Below are 19,967 nucleotides of genomic sequence, written 5' to 3'. Positions count from 1 at the left end.
AGAGACGATAGCTCTTGAACAGATAGCCATGTTCATGGTATGTGAGATGTGCTTATTTGAAATGACTTTTACCCACATTGTTAACCATGTGTCTAACAACATGAGCTAATGAGGGGGAAAAACAGAGAGGTTTCTGGGGCAGTAGAACATAAGAAAATGATCAAGTATACCCACATGTCCTAGGATTGCATTATTTTACAGGGATAATTTGGCTGATTCTATATCCGTGCTCTTCATCACCTCAAACAGAACCAATGCTCATTACAGTATGTCTATAGGTGTAAATGAACACATAGTTTGTGAACTTCAGTGCACAGTTTTTAAAGTTTAAATCTAGAACAGTGAAAGTAATATGAATGGCCTGTGAACAGGCTAAATAAAGAATAATGCACTCATATGTGCAGATTGCACAAATTACCTTTTCAGTTTTGCTTGATGAAGATCTATTTTTAAGGCAAATCCAGTTTTTGTAGAAGTGCTGTCCAATAAGCAAGACTTTAAAACCCCTTAAGATACTGTATTATGCATCATCTTAGTTGTTGTGTATTATTGTTTTAAACATATTTCTCATGTTTCTATTGCTTCTTAGTCATCTAGGGAGATGTAAGGTCTAAATGGAAGTAGGTTAAAGTAGTTATTCTATGTTAATTAATATAACTACAGCAACATATTTTTCAACAAGAAAAAACCTTCTATGCAACTTCCTGCAGCTCATACGTTTTGGCAGCACTAAAATGTTCTTAGTAGGAAAATGGTAATTTCTCTACTTTTGGTTGCGAAATACACATTCATACTATATTATGAAGATATTGCACTGCAAACTACCTGTTTCAGAAGGCAAGAGTGCCACGTGCATTTATGAAGTGCGTAAATTTAAACGGAATTTGTTTTAAAAAGTAATGGAGCAATTTTACAATAAAAGCAGTCTGACAGGATAGAGTCAGGATCTCAATTAATTTAAAAGCTTTTATCTGCCTGTTGCAAGGTGTGATGAAGTATCTAGTTTTGGGCTATCCAATTTATCCTGTCCTTTGTGACATTGCACAGTTGAAGAGAAACGCAATTTAATCTGGAGTATCCAATGAATATTTTTTTCGCATTTTCTTACAGGCATTGTTATCCTGTAATAGGCACAAGTCAAATGAGGCAAGAGGGTGCCTGTGGCTATTTCAGAATGATATGCATGAAAGCCAGATAATAAAGTGAGTGACAGGGGAATATGAAGTGATAGTCAAGATCAATCTTGGGAACATCTGAGTTTATGCAAAATAACTGTGCAGTTGTGTATGAGAAAAAAACATCTGAATCAAGTGAAGTTTTAAACACTCCTATTCTTGACATTTTAGAGCTTTTGTGGATGTTAAAGTAGCATTTTCCAAAAATATTCAACTTTTTAAAGTCAGCTTTGCTTTACTGTGCTCCTCCTACTCTGCTCATCTACATTAACCAGTTGAGCATGCTTTGAAACTGCTTTGAAACCCCCAATGAATTACATTTATATAACTTTTGAATCCCATTGTTCTGCAGGAAAACATGAAAAACTTCTCTCATACATTTATGTTTTTTATTTGTATTTGTATTTGTATTTTTTGTACTTACATCTCATTGATCATTCATATGCTTCAGGGCTGCCGCAGCATGGAAAATCTTATCTAGGGTTATGGAATTTCCAAACAACTTACTGTAGCACCATAACAATCATATCCTGCCACAGGCATCACAAAGGAGAAATGTCTCAGTTTTTTGGAAGTAATCGTAGTTGGAAAAAGATTTAAAGCTGCTTTTGGGCAACCAATTGGCAAAACTGGACCTGACAGATCATCTAAATACAGATAATTTTTTACTGATAAGGTATACTTGTATTGTAGAAGAAGTCTTATTTGTCCAGTTCAGAATGTGTCAAACCCTGGGCTCAAAGAGCTCACCTACAGTAGGTAACCTTGAAATCAATCTGTAAAGGCCTACAACAACTTATCAGTGATCAATTAAACAAGTGGCATGTACCATACACTTAAGTAATTTAGAGATAATTTGAAACACAAATCAAAATATCCATCAGCCCTCAAGGACCAGCGTTAACTTAATTGAAACATTACCTGCTTAATTTATCAACTAAGTGTTCTTAGTCTTTAAATAACAGGTGATTTAGGGTGACTAAAAAGAATAACTGGATTTGAGTTCTCCTGCAGAAGGGATGGAGATCCATTATCTATATGGCTAGAGAGCACTGGATCTAGAGCAGTGCTGGTGAAAAGAATGTTCTAATGTTGGGAAGTTTATGTTCAATACCAATGGTTTCAGAAACCATAATTACTGTTCTTTTTAAGTCCATTGAGTTACGTGGAGAAATGTTCCACAAACACTTCACATTCAAAACTGAATTTTAATTGAAACACAATGCTCAGCTAGCTACTATCAACCCAGCAAGGGTGAGACTGAGTGGTATAATCATGATGGGTTGTTGGAATGAAGTGTTTCCAGGTAAAATGGAGCTAAGATATACAGACCCAGACAATATACAGACAATGTTCATATTTGAAGGGTTCTAACTAAACCCCAAAATTAAGCAATAATTATGTTAAGGTGGAGCGTTCTGTGGCACATGATTGCATACAGTAGCAAGTAGAAGACCTACTCCACTGCTTGTGCAAACCAGCTGCAGCACCATGAGCATTCTGTGTTGAAACTATGAAAAAACATCCGCTGCTAATTATGTCATCTTTAGTGCAATAACATAAAAGGGTTCTAGTTTTGAATAAACAAACAACCTTAATAGAATTAAAACAAACCCCCCCAAAAAGAATCTGTACCACGTTTGAAGACATTCCACATGGGATATATACTGTACTGTATATACAACTCTAAAAAACGGATGAAACACTACTGTACATATTCCACAAGTAAAACTGAACCAAATTTCAGGTCCTTGGCTAAGTTTATGTTTGAAATTCACACTTGTTAGATGGACAGAGTACATGGAACATTCTAAGTTAGCGTTAAAAATGTGAGACCATAATGCTGTGTAGAGCTTCATACTTAGGATCTGTTGAGCCTTGTCAAGCTCTGACACAACCTCAATAAAGAATAAGATTTTATCTTTCATTAAACCTGCACCACTTAGCTTCTCTAAACATTAGACTCAGATGATTCTATTATCCTAAATGTGATCACTTACAGATGGATCTGTTGAACATTTTATTTAATAGCATCACACAATGGAATACCTTAATATGATTTTAATAGCCTCTTATATCTCTTTCACTGTACAAATGCAATGAGGAATTCCTTTCCACACCTCTAGTTTAATAGTTTTTTTCAATTTCATTATTTGAGTTTTACTTCATAAATTCATGTTGTACCCATTATAATAAACATTTATAGATGGCCTTTAAGTAGGGGCATGGCCTTAGTATATCAAAGTCAAGTACTGCAAAGCCACAATGATCGAGATACAGATTAATAATACTAATAATTGCTAATAATTCATAATTGCTTACAATTATATAGCGCTTTTCTGGACACTCCACTCAAAGTGCTGTACAGGTAATGGGGACTCCCCTCCACCACCACCAATGTGCAGCATCCACCTGGATCAACATTCAAGATGTTATATTGAATCAATTCATTTAACCTGGGCAGTTTTATGAGTCATTAAGCTTATACAAATTATTTTTTTAGAACATAGATTAGCCTAGCTTTAAGGCATCATAATGAGATACTTTTTCCACAATAGAATAATGACAGTTAACTTATTTTGTATGTCTCCACCTAATACATTTAACAAAATCAAACATGTTAATCATATTCAATTAAAGTACATCACACTATACTGTATATTGCTGCAGTTCATGTACAAAAACCCCATGTCACATTCAATTATTAAAAGATTATAATCTGTCTCGTAGGAAAACAGATAAAAAGGTTTAAGAAAGAATGCTCTCCCGTTTCAATTCAGAAACTCAAACTCATCCTGTCAATATGTCTGTCATGACCTACAGTACAGTATATTACTGTGTGTGGTGTTATTCATCACAAAGATCAACATGTACACATACTATTTTGCTTTTGCTTCAAGGAAGATTTACTAATTTGCCTGTATCTATCTGAGACCTTTCAGATTTCTCAGTCACATGGTGCCTTTTGAAGGCAGACAAAAAAACTGATAGGAAAACTTTCAAAGCTTGTTAAGTGCCAGTAAAACATTTTTTTTACATTTTATTCCAAAGACCTTTGGGTTCAAATACATGTAACAACATCATTTATACCACATAAAAAGAGCAAAGACATAAATGAAAATAAGTTGGATAACCTACACACTGAAATGTCAACACTGTCAATCCAACTACAGCGTTGAAATGCTGTTTCACCTCCTTCTCTTACTTTGATACTTTCAGTGACTGAAGTGTCAAATACTTTTAATGGAACACATTATTTGTTTGATTACACTTTTTTCATGGTCCTCAACTTTAAACGATTTGGAGCTTTAAGGCAATGCAGAACATCTTCAGAACAGACGTTTTCTAGGACTTGGTCTTCCTTCAATGTTTAAGAGAACCCGATCGAATATTTTTCAGCTAATGCAGTTTAAACTTCACTCCAGCTCTGCTTCCTGAAAATGGGAAGCAAATTTTATGCAGAAGTGAAAACCCTTGAAAATCACCCCCGTGAAATTTATCTTCTCCCCTGGTTGACTGGGTGGCCACATTCACAACAGTTTTTAGAGCATTAACGTCTACATTGCACACTCTGTTGCTTTCTGGAAACACTGTAAGAGACCTCTGACACATCAATCTTTGCTTTTTACCACTTCATCTTGAGTTCTTCAGCAGACAGAACGTAGGTGAGAAAAACGCATTATGTTGAGGAAATAGGAACTCTCTTACTGTATATCAAAGACTACATACTTTCTCAGTTCACTATCAAGAAAAGGACAGGAACATTTTAAAATTGTATTAATGTGATTGAGAACTGAGTAAGCATTCTTAATTTATTTTTTGTTCTTATATTTCAGTTCCTTATTGGAGCACAGAAAATATTTGACACTACCTTTGTTCTACTAAGAGATTACATGACCTCTGTCAACATTGTTTTGATATTTTGTTTGTTTTTATCTACTCTGTTAGTAAGAGTTCTCTGCATCAACCCACCAGCCTTGAGTCTCTAGTGTATCGTTTTTCACTATGAAAATCAGAACAGAAACCAAAATAAATGAGAGAAGTCAAACTGTGCTGAAATCAGCTCTTCGTATTCTGAAATACAGTTGCAACTCCCTCATTAAAATGGAAACAAAAACTTTAATTGCTGTAGTGTATGTGATGACCCAATTTCAGTTTTACAACATACAAAAACTGTTAGGAAAATTAACATTTAAAAATAAGTGACTTGAAGTGCAAAAATGAATGATAATAAAAGTACATTTACAGAAGATTAATTTATTTTAAGAGCTGATGGCAATCCTTAAATACATTTCCCCCGTAGTTTAGATGTGGGTTAAAGTAACTGACCCGCCAATGACCTGGCACACTGTGAAAGAGATAATAAGGCATAATGAAACCTCTGACACCCACCTGAGAACACTCCATGGCTTTGCTTAAGGGGCAAAAACGTCAGACAAAGGTACAAGATGAAGCTACCCATAAATGAGTACATATATCAGTATCACTGACAGCCACACAGGGCTCACTGTGCTTGTGCATCAGATTTCATGGATGCTGCAAATCTTCAGGGCAATGTAGACTAATGAACATCTGATGGCAACCGATCGTTTGATTTGAACTCTTTCTATGCAGCAAAACTCTTCCTATTTTCTTCTGACCTCACACAATCTCTAAGGTTCAATCAACCAAATCCCCAGCGACTTCATCATTGCTATATAGACTGAGTATTTCTAAGTGCTTGCCTTTCTTGTTCTGGATTCTGTCTCCCAAGAACCAACTAAAAACTCTAAAGCTTAACAGAGACCCTCCTGCCATATGTTGTCCTATTTAGAATGTAGCTAGCACTAGCTACCTTGCTGAAACTGTATTATCTTCAAAAGGATGCTGTTTCCCTGTGGCTTGCTTTAAAAAAATCTGCAATAAATCACAGCTCCATTATTCTGGAGTGCGCTTTAGTATAATACTGAGAGTGATACATAGACTATAATGTTTATTTTTCCTAAAAGGACTGATTAATTTATCTTCACACATAGGTAAAGTATACCTATGTATTAAAGTATTAAATGGTGTATAACACTAACACTTAGAAGAAGGTAGGAGAAAATGTATGTTCATACTGCAAAGCTTTTTAAAACTTTTAATTATACAGTATATAAAATTAATGCTAATTACATAATTATTGTGGATAGATTGGAGTTGCCAAATTATAGTTTCCAAGTGAACTATGGTAAAATTACACTGTATTGTTTTCCTGTTCAAGGCTGTGTGCACATACATTACTGTCTGGATGCCAGCATAGTTAAATACACATTTTGGTCAGTTAAACAAACAGTCCTTCGTAGTCTGTATTTCTCGTCTTTTTTCAGCATATTATTCTCATACCACTCAGTGCAACTCCCTGAGCTCCCACTTTTGTATGCTGTTTTTTCTCTCTCTCAGCCAGAATTGCAGCAGTTTTATTCAAGTTCCCCTAGGGCCAGCCTTCACAGAATTTGTCACTTTCAATTAGATTCTTTCCCATGCCTATTGGCCCATGTCAATAACCCTTAAATTGTGGGAAAATGTTTTCTGAATGTCATAACTGAGGAAAAATGTTTTCAGGGTGTCATAACTGAAAATGTTTCTCTTTACCTTCATTTCTGTACTACTTCACTTACCTTAAACAGAAACTGCAATTCCACTCTGACCTTGAAGGTTAACATTTTAAAAACATACAGAAATACCTTAGAACCTAAATACATTTCTAATCAATCATTAGGTTGTCACTTACACAAGAGAAAATATAGATTCATTAATTCACCTTTCTTTCAATTATTCTCCTAGACTACACAAGTGCTTGATTTACAATATTTGTTCATTGTTTTCAGTTTGACTTTTTCAGTTACAGTACATGTTCTATAGTTGCATGTACAGTATAGAAAGATATAGTTCATTCTCATGTACAGCACATGCAAGCAGATTCAGAAACATAAGATATCTTCTTCTGATGAACATGAACACATTCTGTCTAATGGAGTTGGCAATAACACTTTAAGTGGATATACACTGGATTCAACCAATCACCCTCTCCGTCCTCCATGTAATAAAATATTTTCTTCCCAGTGTTCTCTGCACAACAACCATCAACCAGCCTGATCATATCTCTCTTATAGCAGCCCTTTGGCTCACTCAGGGTGGACTAGATCCCATCTAAACACCCTTAATCAATAAATCCAAGGAATGTTGTCTATATCTCATGAACAGCCATTGGAATAAAATAGGTTCTACTAGAAAATAATCCAAACTCAGATTTGCAGCCATGTGATCTAAGATAAGATTATTTTACATTTTAAAGTTTTAAGATTCTCTGCAACCTTAAACTGTCAAAAATGGAATTGCTAAGCTTCTCTTGAAGGACAATGTCAGATAACATGCATGACTAGCAAGCCATATGTATGGTTATATATACTGTATCTCCACCAGTCTTTGTCTGGAAAAAAAGCATTACATATTTTCAATATTATACTGTTTGTGATCTTGGGAACAACTCTTAATTGTAAGGGTAATTGTAATTCACACATTTACATGTTTTTAGATTTGTATTTGATTTCTGTGGCAATCTGAATTGCTAAAATATACAGATCCTAGGTCTGTATACCATATGTACATTGTATACAAACTTCAGAACTTTAGAATTTCTTTAGTTTGAAAAAAAAGTTCTGACAGCATTAACTGTCTTATTCTTAATCATATCATATTCCATTAGCTTCATTCCATTATATTCAAACACAGACCCTTACAGTTTACAAAATGAAAAATACGCGATATAAATTGCAGTGCTACGTTGCAATAGATGTTTTTTTGAATTCAAACATTACATACTGTACACAATGTAATAAGATCATGAGGCTTAGTTCAGTGCAGTATATTTAATATGGAAAATATCTGAAAATTGTCTGTCTGTCTTTTAAACAGTTAAACTCTGTTTGCTTTGCAATGCATATTACAGTATGTAGTAGAATGATACTTTGAGGGTTTAGGAGTGGTGTTTAAACCTCAATTTAAGGTCATTTGTATCAAACTTCACAGTGTCCCCCAAGGACTGAGGGCAATTTCACTTAGCTTTTGCCAGAAGCTGTATCTGACCTCAGATTTGACAGTATTTGAAACCACTCTGGACTGCACCACCAATTACAGTGTAACATGCCAGGTAAACAGACACCCTGGAAAAGATACTGGGTCACTGAGAATTTGTGATATTATAGCAATATGAATGCATTTCTAACAGTATTTTATATGAATCAGTAATTTATATTCCCTCATTGGCTTTTTTAAACATGCATGACTATACTCCATACCACACAGATCCAATTTGCCTTCAGTGTTTGAAGAAAATCCAGCTCAGCTGAGAAGACTGCCAGTTGGCTTCAGTTCAGTATAAACTAATAATGGGAAATGGAGATACTGTACATCATTTCCTTGAATTCTTTTAAGGTAGAGAAAAATTAATTCTAAGATGAACAATTTTCACTTATTACACCCTAGTACAATTCATAGGCCCTGTGTTAGTTTACCAAAATAAGTGTGACAAGAGATCATGCAGAAATAATACATACAGGTCCTGAAAATGTGTGTATTTAATCTTTTAGAGTTGAAAGGTGTGAGGCAAAATGCCAGATATAATACAAACAAAATAATGTGACTGTCATTATCTTCCAGCACTACCTTTGCCTCTATTGGGTTCTGACCACTACACAGGCATGCTGCTGATCACTCTTTGTTTATTAGACAATTTTAAGAGATCATTCAACTGAAAAAAACACTTATTCCGGAAACAAAAACGTAGGAGGACAAAAAGAAGATAATGTAGGTTTTCGTGTTCCACATCAAAGAATACTTTAAGACCATGTCCCTTGTCCTAAACCCCAAGGCCTACTGTGACATAGCGCTATTGTGGATTTAAATTGCATGAGTAATCAAGAGGGCATAGTTATAAAACGTGACGTCACTCGCTGTTTATACGGCTCAGGGTCATAATATTTTCTGTTGTTGATGCCTTCCATCAACCTTCCAGTCGGTAAGTGCATGTCGGCAGATATTTATTTTTTAAAGAATTTCTCATTCTCCGCTCACAGTCTGATGAAATTGAATTTCATCTTGTCTATCCCTGTACAAAAGTAGTGTCACATCGTGTTCATTCATGTAGAGCAAGCTCGACTCAAAACAGGCATTTCCTTTGTAAACTAAGGAAAACGTGTGAATATCGCTGTTCATTCAAAGTTTTGTATTACTGAATGCATTTCTTCTCGTCTGACCCAGCACAAAAATGTCAGTACAAGGATGCGTTCATTCACGTCCATTCAGAGTAAACAAAATGAGGTAAACTCGGCAATACCTAAAGCTTTGTACTATTAAATACGTGTACTGTTAAGTATTCCGTGTACAAAATACATCGTGGATAAATGAATATTCATCAGTCAAAATAGGGTGACGAAATAAAAGCTTCTATGACAAAACGTCGTACCTAGAATACATGGATTATTACTCTAAAATAGTAAAACTGTTAAAAAGTTAAGTTTGACTAACACGTGAATTCTCCATGGCAACTTCTCTTTGCTGTGTTAGGTTAGAACATGAAACGTCAACATTCCGCAAAGGATTGGGGGTAACCCCCTTCAGTGGACGGATAAGCCCGAAGAAGGCTCCACAGCCGAAACGTTGTGTTTTCTTTCTTCTCTTTTCAGCGTGGAATAAACCTATTACTTGTTCCTTTACAGCCTACGCTGCTGACGCAGCTACCCACCAAAATCCATGTACTGTATACCATCTTACAACAAGTGATCTCACTGCTTATTTTCCATTAAAAGGAAGGCATCTAAAAATGAAAACATTCCCTTCCCCTTTCACAGCCCAACTCCAAAAACAAAACAAAAGCTTAAAAAGCAATTTTTTGTCAAGAAGAAAAATATGGAAGCTGTTGTTCATAATATCCAAATAGTTAATAACAGAAACTACTTTCATATTATCATAAAATGTATTGATACATAAAGCTGCTCCATAATGAAAAGTATAGGAATGTGATTTGCAAAGTGCAGTGCTGCGTCAGCCATCTTTTGCTCCAGTCCACATAAACAAAAATGTAAATCTAAATAACCCCTGTGGCCTTATATTTATCCTTTTATTAAACACACAAATACTCTCTCTGTCTCAAACACAAAACAAATGGAAAGTATGTGGTCTTTCCTCATGGTCAACACTAATGTTGTGTTATCAAAACCAAGACTTTACATGACGCCTTCACTCTCATTAAACCTCACCATTTGAGCAACAATGTCATTTGAGTTTTCTTTTCTCAGGAAGAAGTAATTAAAGAATAGTTGAAAGAAGCTGAAAATCAAAACTTTGTTTCACATGGAGTCATATACAGTATGTCTATAGTTGCACAGGGTTCCATGAAAAAAATCAACAGTGAAAATAAATCACCATGACTATTAGCCATTCAAGGCACACATATTGTGAAAGTGATAAAAGAGAATGGTGTTTTAAAATGAACAACACATGGTATTTAATTCCCCTGCCTTTTATAATTACATTTTAATCTGTGGAGTGCATTATGAATGCTTACTCTCACTACCCTGGGATTCAGAGAAATCTGCAGGCAGTAGTCCTTTCCACTGCGCTTTATGTCCTGTGTCCATTAATGTTTGCTTACAGTACAGTGTCTGCCCTTGCATGAATATCGAAGCACTTGATGTTTTCAATTGCCTCTTGTTACATGTTCCTGCAGAAAAAAACAAAAAAAAACAATGCAGAATTCAGGACTAGCACAGTGTACAATCTGAAGAGGGCTTTCAATTGAGTATGAATACCCAATTTCCAGGTTAATGTTTAAATTTAAATTATAGATGTCAACATTTAAGATTTCTTTACTCAAACTGCAGCAAGATAAATTTAGAAGATGTGTACAGTGAGTTATTTGTTTTGAAAACCTGTCTTTTTTAGACCCATATAGTGTAAATGAATGGGATCACATTATAAAATATATTTTAACATGATTTTTGCTAAGAATGAACATTCTGGGAGAATAATATCCACATAATGTTATACAAATGTGAGTTTTAAAATGCAAAATCTGTTAGGATCCATATTTAGTGTTTAAAAGGCCTGTAGTCAAGGCGATATTACTGTACATAAGCTGTATGAAACTGCTGGCCTTCCCTTATGTTCAAATAACATGTCAGTGTTTTTTGCAAGAACATCATCCCGGTCAGCTCAAGCTTTTAATCAAAAGAGAGTCTGTCTCCTTCTGAGTTAAATTAAAGTGGTTACATATCGGGAGTCAAAGAGAATGTCAAGTGTCACAAGTGTCACAAACATAAAAACCAGCAAAAAAATTTACTTCTAAATTAACATGTTACATTCTTTTGGAAAAAAATAAAAGCTAAAACTAGATTCTACTTTCATTCCCAGGGTCCAGTTAAACAATTCCTGACCCATTTGTACAATGCTGGAGGCAGTGTTTGGAAAGTGTTTGTACAAGGTCACTGACAGGAGCCTATTATGGTTTACGAACAAGGATTGTGAGAAATGCTGTACTTTTGACAAACATGGACTCCAACAAACTGGATGATCTTGAAAGCATAACCTTACTAGGCAAAAATACAAATTTGAATTACATAGTTTGCACAGTAGATAATGACCTTTCAGGGGAGATGAAGGAGATTTTTTTCAGATTTTATTTAAACAATAACTTAAAGTAAAGCACGGTTACTTCTAAGAGCACTCAAGAGCTCTTTGGTTCTATTGCAACAGTGCAGTTCATGCAGAATCAGGTAGAATATTTCTGGCATACTCATTTAACTACCAACTTAAGAGAAAATTTTAATAAGAATGCTACAGAAGGTAAGAAACTTTAAAACCATAACAGGCTGGCTAATCTAGAACGCATTATGAAACAGGGCAAGTTCATGTATGGCCGAAGTCGAAACAGTAAGCACAAACTTAAGATCACACTTATATAACCATTCTGTTTTGATAGTGGAAAAATACAGTACAACAACTCAGGATTTGAAGATTCACTACATCAGCGGTTCCTAACGTGTGGTCCACAGACCCCTGGTGGTCCGTGATGTTAGTACAAAGGGTGTGTTTTAAAAGTTAAATGGTAAATCACAGCACTGGCCATCTTATTAAGTACAGTAAGTTACCAATATGTATACTGTATGTTCACACATATGCACTGCTATGTTTTGTAAATATATTTGCTGGAGAAGTGAGAAAAACAAATCACTAAATTTTGCACTGCTTAAAAGCAAAGAGGTTGCAGATGATGTGCGATTGAGTGGGCTCACATTCTAAAGGGTAGCAAAAATAATCAGCTAAGACCTTCCAGAGGACAAATTCACAGGCAAACACCAGAGAAGAAAATAGGTGGTTCAGATTTGTTCAACCCCTTGCTGCACAGTTTCTTTGTTACAAACAGCAACTTAATGACTGAATTAAATTCGATTTAGCAAACTATTAGAGGTTCTGGCTGTGCCAACGGAAAGCACTGGACTGCTGCTGACCAGTTGTGAAGGAAGAAGAGCAGAAGGGTTCAACTGCATAACTGTCCTCAGCTGGAATGAAAAACACCAAACAGTGGGGTCATGAGGCCAAGGGCTGGAGATCCCTGTATGAGATATCACCGCATGTGAGTTTGCTAACCAGATGTTCCTACTACCTCTGAAGACCTGTGTTGTCTTTTTTGAAGTGAAAATAAACTCCTCACATAGTGAATCTTACAGTAACCAATCACCAAATGCCAGCTAAAACGATTTGAGCTAACACATTTTTTTATGTTGGTTTTCAAAGGACAAGGTGTCAGGGGATACTGGAAGGCTTGCAAGAGGAACCCCATTTTACAGAGATTTTTAGCTTCCTGCAGCAACTGTTAAAAGCGTATCTCCAAAAAATGCAATAGTTTAAAACACTGTTTCCTAATTCTGTGCCCCTGTGTCTTCTAGTTTTTATTCCATTTGAAATGTGTTAGTTTGTCAGGCTCTTAAAGTGACAGTTAAAAATCAGTCACTTAAATCAGTTTTTAATGCTTAGCCCAGTGGTCCCATACAACACTAAGAAGGGTTATCGTATCTGTTAGACAATGTTATCTCCATCTACTGTATACATCATTAGTTCATAAACAATAAGAGTTGTTTAGAAAGCTACAGGGGAACCACAAACAAGTTAAAAACATTCAGTTTGTTGGATTTGGGAGACTGAGTGCAGACAACAGTTGTTAATCAATCAATGTTTTTGATTAAGGGCTCACTAAGTTGAATCTACTGTATTAAAAGTTCAGTTGAAATGAAAACCCGAAGTGACAGTGGTACAGCTGAATCAGGATTTGGAAAGCAGGTTTTAGAATAAGATCCCCAAATCATGTCCACATCTTTCCTTTATTGTACAAAAAATAATATTCACAATAATTTTCAATTTCATTGTGAATAGCAATCTAAGTAACCAAAGGTTACATTATAGTTGAGTACAAACTGGGATAATCAAGATGAGATTCAGTACTAGTCAAGCAAACGTTAATTATGTTTTATGTAATAACATTACGAGTGAGGACTTACATTTAACGTAAGCTTACAGTGACTGTTTTAAAATAAAAAAATAAACTTTGTTTTTGAGTAGTGAATTATCAAATACAGCATATTGAAAAGAGACAGGATAATTACAGCAAAAAAACAAACGATCTAATTATGAAATTTATCAAATTCAGTTTTGTATTTTAATGAATGCCGAAGGATAACTGTACATTTTTTTTTTGTTTAATAAGAATAAAATATTTCACTTTTGTTTTTAGACAGCAGCGATATTATGATACTACAGTACTGTAGTTCTCAATGGTGGCAGTTACAGGAGACTAAGAAATGAGACTGTTGTTTTTATTATATTTTTCAAATAAAAAATGGAAACGAGAGGGAAAATTGATAAACCTTCAGATGCCTGGAAATTTTGTCTACTGAAACACAGAAATACTATCTACTTAGCCCAAAGTTTTCTTTCTAAATAATTTTGAATAATGTCTGCTGAATACATATAGAAAAGGGTAAATGATTTGTGATGACAGTTTTTGTCCTGGTTTTTATTACTGTTATTGCAATATTACATCAACATGGAATACCAAATGTCAATCTTTACCTAAATCCAAGAGGTCTTATCTTACTTAGCCTAAGCCATCAAAGTGAAAAGCATGATCTGACATTTAAAGATCTGTAATTCATCATCTGTCTGCATGAGAGTCTCAGTTATTATAAACCAGTCTCTCTATTTAACAGGTGACCTTATGTGAGATAACATTTTGATTTGAAACGACAAACTGGCCAAGAAATATTAAAAATCATATCAACAAGCAAACCCATTACAGATCACACCACATTTATTGAATTGAGATTAAACCCTCAGACCGCATAGTTTTACTAACTGTAATATACAACATAGGGTTGTCAATTATAAGTCGTTTCGATTTATGTTTGAAACTCCAAGAGCGGACCAAAAACAGGTAGATTTCAAAGTCATTCTGCAGGAGAGTTTCCGAGCTGTCAGTAGCAGCAAATTCAAATGAAATTCTGCCGGAGGAAAACACAAACTTCAGGGAGGCAAAGCTTAATTATTGCTTCCAAAATTATAATGTGAAGCCGCAAAAGTTAACACATTCTGCAGGCGTACTGGGAGTTCGCAGTTTTATATGTAAATTCACAGAACTGCTTAAGGTACATCTGTGGCTAAAGAGGGCCAAGCAATAAAGGAACACAATCGGGATGTGGTACCCAGTAGCAAACCTAACTGCAGAATGACGAAGAGCATCTCCAGAATCTTTGGAGCTTCTCTGTAAATAACATTACCCTACTTCTACCACAGACGATTTAGTCGTGTGTGCTTATATTAAACTCATATATACATATGCATATACTCATAAAACAAATGTACAACGTGATTTATTCCACTAAAAAAAAAGTTTAACTTCGTCTTCTACAAGAGTCGATGTGATAGACGTGCTCTCCGCGAATCCCCCACTGAAGGGTGTAAGTTTATGATGATATAATAGCTATACTGTAGATGCAATCCTTTCACAGCTACACCATATTTACGACTACAATACAACCAACCCCATCTGAATAAAACAGAAGCCCGTCTGAATATTCTAAATATGCGTTCAATATCTTTAAGTCGGTATCAAATGTTACAGAATAGTAACATTGACAAAAAAAGACAAAGCTCATAAGGTATTTTTCTAACACTTTTCAATGTAATAAACGGTTACAGGTCAGACATTTAGCTGTCAACCCTATTCTAGTCTATTTAATTTTTATTCTTAATGTTAACATGAAGTCCACAACGCCTGCTGTACTAATTGGCCCAATTAAAAACACTTGATAGCCAGATCCCAGTTAATCATTCGTCAAATTCCAACCCACGTCATTCAAACGAATGGCAAATATTAATTAATCCAGATGGTACAGTGATATGCGCTTTAAACGTACATGTATATTAAAATAAATTGAAATAGTGAGTACTATAATTAATAACAAAAAGGTGCTGATGATGTGCTGAACAAGTTGGACAACAACCTGTTATTTCCGGCTTTCACATATCACCAGTTCCTTAATGATCTCTAATCAGTGTTTGCATTGAGGCTAAATCTTGTCACATATTTTAAGTCAACAACTACATGAATAATAATGCAGGCACCTCTTTTCGCAGAATATTTTTTTCAATCGCTAATACAGTGTTTCTATTGAAAAACTTTCACGAGAGTAAAATAAAGCTGACTTAAAATGCTCCGCTCCTATTGTAAAATACTGCAAGTCCCTGCAATGATCTTCTATTACTGATTTTTCCATATCCACTGTTAAAATCATCTTATCAAAATACACTGAAAATCGCATCAAGTGGTCCAAGCACGCGTCAAAGATGAGTTGTTATTCGCTTCAATTACACTTTTCACCCAGAACATTTGACTTCACCCCAGGAACAGAAAAAGATGGAAACAGGCGCAACTCTTGCGATACTTACCGTCCAGCGGAATGTAGACTCTTTTCTCTCGACTGTCCCAGTGTGTCGTGTTGCCAACTCAGATGATCCAGCGATCACAAGCCCAATACGCCTTCAAGCCTGGTGGGGGATACGGGATGGCAGAGTAGCCTTTTATATCCAGAGGGAGTCCTCTGCCTCTAACTGTCGAGCAGACGCGTGCAGTACATCCTTCGATTCAGAGCCCTGTAGTTTCCCTCTGCTGTCTTGCTAGCTCCCTTTCTTTCACTATCTGATGCTGTTACAGAGAAAGAAAAACTGCGATGGCAAGTGTTCATCCTATTAGCTTCACTTGTGAAGAGCATGCCCTGCTGTTAAGCAGTCTGCTCCACTGTTCTCTGGCTACGGTCTCTCGCTTTGTATCGTTGTGCGTTCTGGAGCTGCGTTAAGTCCCTCAGAGCTCTTGTAGCTAGAGCGTTAGTCGGATGAGACTGCCTGAATTCCCCATTATTTTGTTTCCTCTCTCTCCCTGCATTGTATCAGTCTGGATGCTGTTTTGGATGGAGGAGGAGGTGGGGAGAGAACGCACAGATAGTTCAGCTCCTATACTACTGTACCGTTGCAGAGCAAACAGAATTTATATATCAAACCTACTGTATTTATTCACTTCAAAACATTTCCGTATGTCTCATGCCAGTCACTTAGAAGTGCTTAAATTGTATCACCCGTTAATCAATTTACTTGAATTTGCCTGATGAAAACCATTTTCTCTGTATAGAGTACAGTACATGTTTTTAGTAATCATCTATTCGCCGTGTCACCCAGGAATTCTAAATGATTAACAAAAGTGAACTCAATGAAATCCTTTAGATTGCTTGGCAAAATCCAATCGAATGAACAAGATCCGCCGTTGTAAAACAATAATATAACACGTGTGATGTCAGTTTGAACATGTATTTCACCAAAATATTCAAGTTTGTGAGAACTGTAACACAAAAATGTAGTATTTTAATGAATATTGGAAACAGTCGATATAAATACCTCTGTTCAGAATGCACAGTATCTGAATAAAGAAGTGTAGCAGCAAGTTCCTTTGGTATAAAGGAATGCTTAACAGAATAAAAGGTTCTAAAGGTCAGAAACTTTAAAGATTCCCTTAAAGAAGAAGAACTTGTGATTATGAAAGAAGTGTAAGAAATCTCATGCAGCTAAGAATAATATCAGCAGGTCATGACCTCAAATTTTAGCATAGGACCCTTCAGGGCAACATTGGAAAACGGTGTACATCTAGTGGTCAAGAAAAATAACTGGTAAAGCTGTAAAATACAACTTTAATTGACTTTTAAGAATGTAATAAACAAAAGTACTTTCATCAATTAAATAATGTGTCTTTATGCTACAATTTCATAGAGTTTGTGAGAACTTGGATAACAGGTTTTATCCACATGGTTTATTTTGTGGGGGTATAATGCATTGCAGTGCTGTACATAATTATAGTGTGGTTACCATCTCACTTGTGGGAGTAAGGGGACTAAGTCTACTTTGACACACTAAATGACTTTTTGTTTGCTCCTCAGATGGTTCAGCATTAACACACATTGATGTGTTTGTCTCTGGTATTCACTGCATTGTTAAATACTTTCATTTAATGTTTAAGGCAAGATACTGTATAGACAGAGTACAAGACTGCACCGTGCTTAAAGGTGTCATGATAGGAGTCACATTTTGTGTAAATAATTAAAAAGCAAAAAATGTATTTTCTTACCTAAATAATATAGTTTTGAATATCACTTTAAGACTGCTAATAGAGAATTCTTCAATGGTAATAATAATGATGATGACAATTACAGTTTGCAAATCCAAATGTTTTTTTTTCTCCCTAAAACAAAGTTAATGTACATTATGTATAGTTAGGTTTTAGTTTACTATTCAGATGCATTTTGTTAACTGGGATTTTTTTTAAAAAGTCTAGTCTGCCTGTAAACTTGCCCGGGATTTTAATTACCTTGACAGTGTAAGTCATTTTCCCCAGCTTGCTGAAGAAGTTTACAAAGACCTTTAAGTTGCCTGTATCTCCTCAACACAGACTCTGTTTGGAGAGCTCCTCATTTTCTGTGTTATCAGGGAGTTGTGTTTATCCAGCAATGTGAGCATTCCATCTCTGTGTTTTCATCCAGCACACCATTTATGCTTTACTTTGTATTAACTTTTTGGTGTCAGTGGCTATATACTGTATGCATAACACATCATCAGTTGATACCTTATCATGAGCTCTGCTGAGCTGGAATGTAAATCGTTGTGTTTCTTCTTTACTATGAGTCATTGCCGTGAACAGTAGCATTAGTTATTGATAAACAATAAAGGTCATTATTTAGAATACCAACCGATATAATTATAATAATAATAACAACATCACTTTATTAACCCTTTACAATTGCTTGCATTAGGAATTGTCTTTTTGCATACCCCAGCTTGCTCTCCATGAGACACACAGACAGGGAGAGTGCCTGGGGTCAGAGCACAGGGTCTTCCATTGAACGGCGCCCCTGGAGCTGTTGGGGTTAAGGGCCTTGCTCAGGGGCCCAACGGAGTAGGATTCCTCTGCCAGCTGCGGGATTTGAACCGGCAACCTTCCAGCCACAGGCGCAGAGCCACCACTCTGCCCAAATATATAATTATATACTATATATATATAATTATGATCTAGTTACAGATAGATTGAAAAGAGTCTTGCAACTTTAGTGTTACTTTTGGTACATCATACTACAGTATGCCTAAGGGCATGTACAACGATAGTAATTACGTGCTGATTGGTGCACAACCAATTATGTTTTTTGTCATTGTTTGTGAGTAGTCTACAGTATTTGTTTTGATGCCAAATTAGCTAAACTCCACTGGATGAACCTGGAATGTTCAAAGCCATTCAATTCACTCCTTGCAAAGGTTCAAGATAAGACTTGATAAGAATTGGTGCCAGAGATTCATTATGACAATATCAACTTCCAGCAGAGCTCATAACAAGTTTTAAGTTTGTCATCTGTACTATATCCCTGTCTCATCTAAAAGAAGCCCGTCTTGATCCTTTTATTTATTACCAATATAAACCTGAAATTTCAGGTTGTAGAAATATTTTGCTGGAGATACAGTATTGCTTGAAACAGGATATTGCTTGTCTACTGCCTTATTTCTTCATTCTTCAATGAATCAAGGGGAAGGCACTCACAGAACTCTGATTGCAATCTGTACAACCAGATTGCACCTTCTATTCCTCCCTTTTGTTTTGGTAATTACCATATACTAAGCATCAAAGAAATGTATGAATCTATGTTTTAAGAAAATGAAGTACTGTACTGTATATATATTCATGACTGAGCATGATACAGGCAAGAGACAATCTGGAAGACCACAAATCACAAAACCTTGCAAAGATTGATGTTGGCCTTTCAAAGACACAATGCTACTGGCTTGTGTCTTTCACAGTAGACCCCCTGTTGATGAACCTCTTGATGTCAAATGTTAATCAGCAGAATTAATTCATGTCATGTCTGTTCAATAAAAGGTCAAAACACCCACTACAATTTATTTTCATTTCCCTGGAAAAGTTGTGAATCAGTTGCAGCTATGAATGAATGATAAGTTTCTACAGATGCTCAGAAGATTAATTGTATTATTATAAACTTAGATTCAAAACCAAACTTGCAGAGTCAACTGAAAGCTCCCCTTGAACACCATAACATTCCTGGATTATGCTGAGAATCAGCTCACCTTCAATGCTCCCTTGAAAGACCCTATTACATTTGGCAGTTGTACTGA

General features: G+C 35.6%; 1 protein-coding gene across 4 annotated transcripts in view; it reads right to left on the bottom strand.

Annotated features, from left to right (window-relative positions):
• Positions 1-16,768, bottom strand: part of cntn5 (contactin 5) — a 199,297-nt gene extending 182,529 nt beyond the window's left edge. For 2 of the 4 annotated variants that reach the window (XM_088639027.1, XM_088639029.1), the window contains exon 1: positions 16,197-16,765. The gene's annotated coding sequence lies outside the window, so the exon portion shown is untranslated. Of the gene's footprint in view, positions 1-16,196 lie in introns of all 4 variants that reach the window. The other 2 variants (XM_088639030.1, XM_088639031.1) reach the window with 2 other exon arrangements.
• Positions 16,769-19,967: the final 3,199 nt, after the last annotated feature.

This window comes from Lepisosteus platostomus, chromosome 7 (assembly GCF_059453375.1).
Source record: "Lepisosteus platostomus isolate fLepPlt1 chromosome 7, fLepPlt1.hap1, whole genome shotgun sequence".
Classification (NCBI taxonomy): domain Eukaryota; kingdom Metazoa; phylum Chordata; class Actinopteri; order Semionotiformes; family Lepisosteidae; genus Lepisosteus; species Lepisosteus platostomus.
The sequence above is the reverse complement of the archived record's forward strand: the minus strand, read 5'-3'. Positions and strand labels throughout refer to the sequence as shown.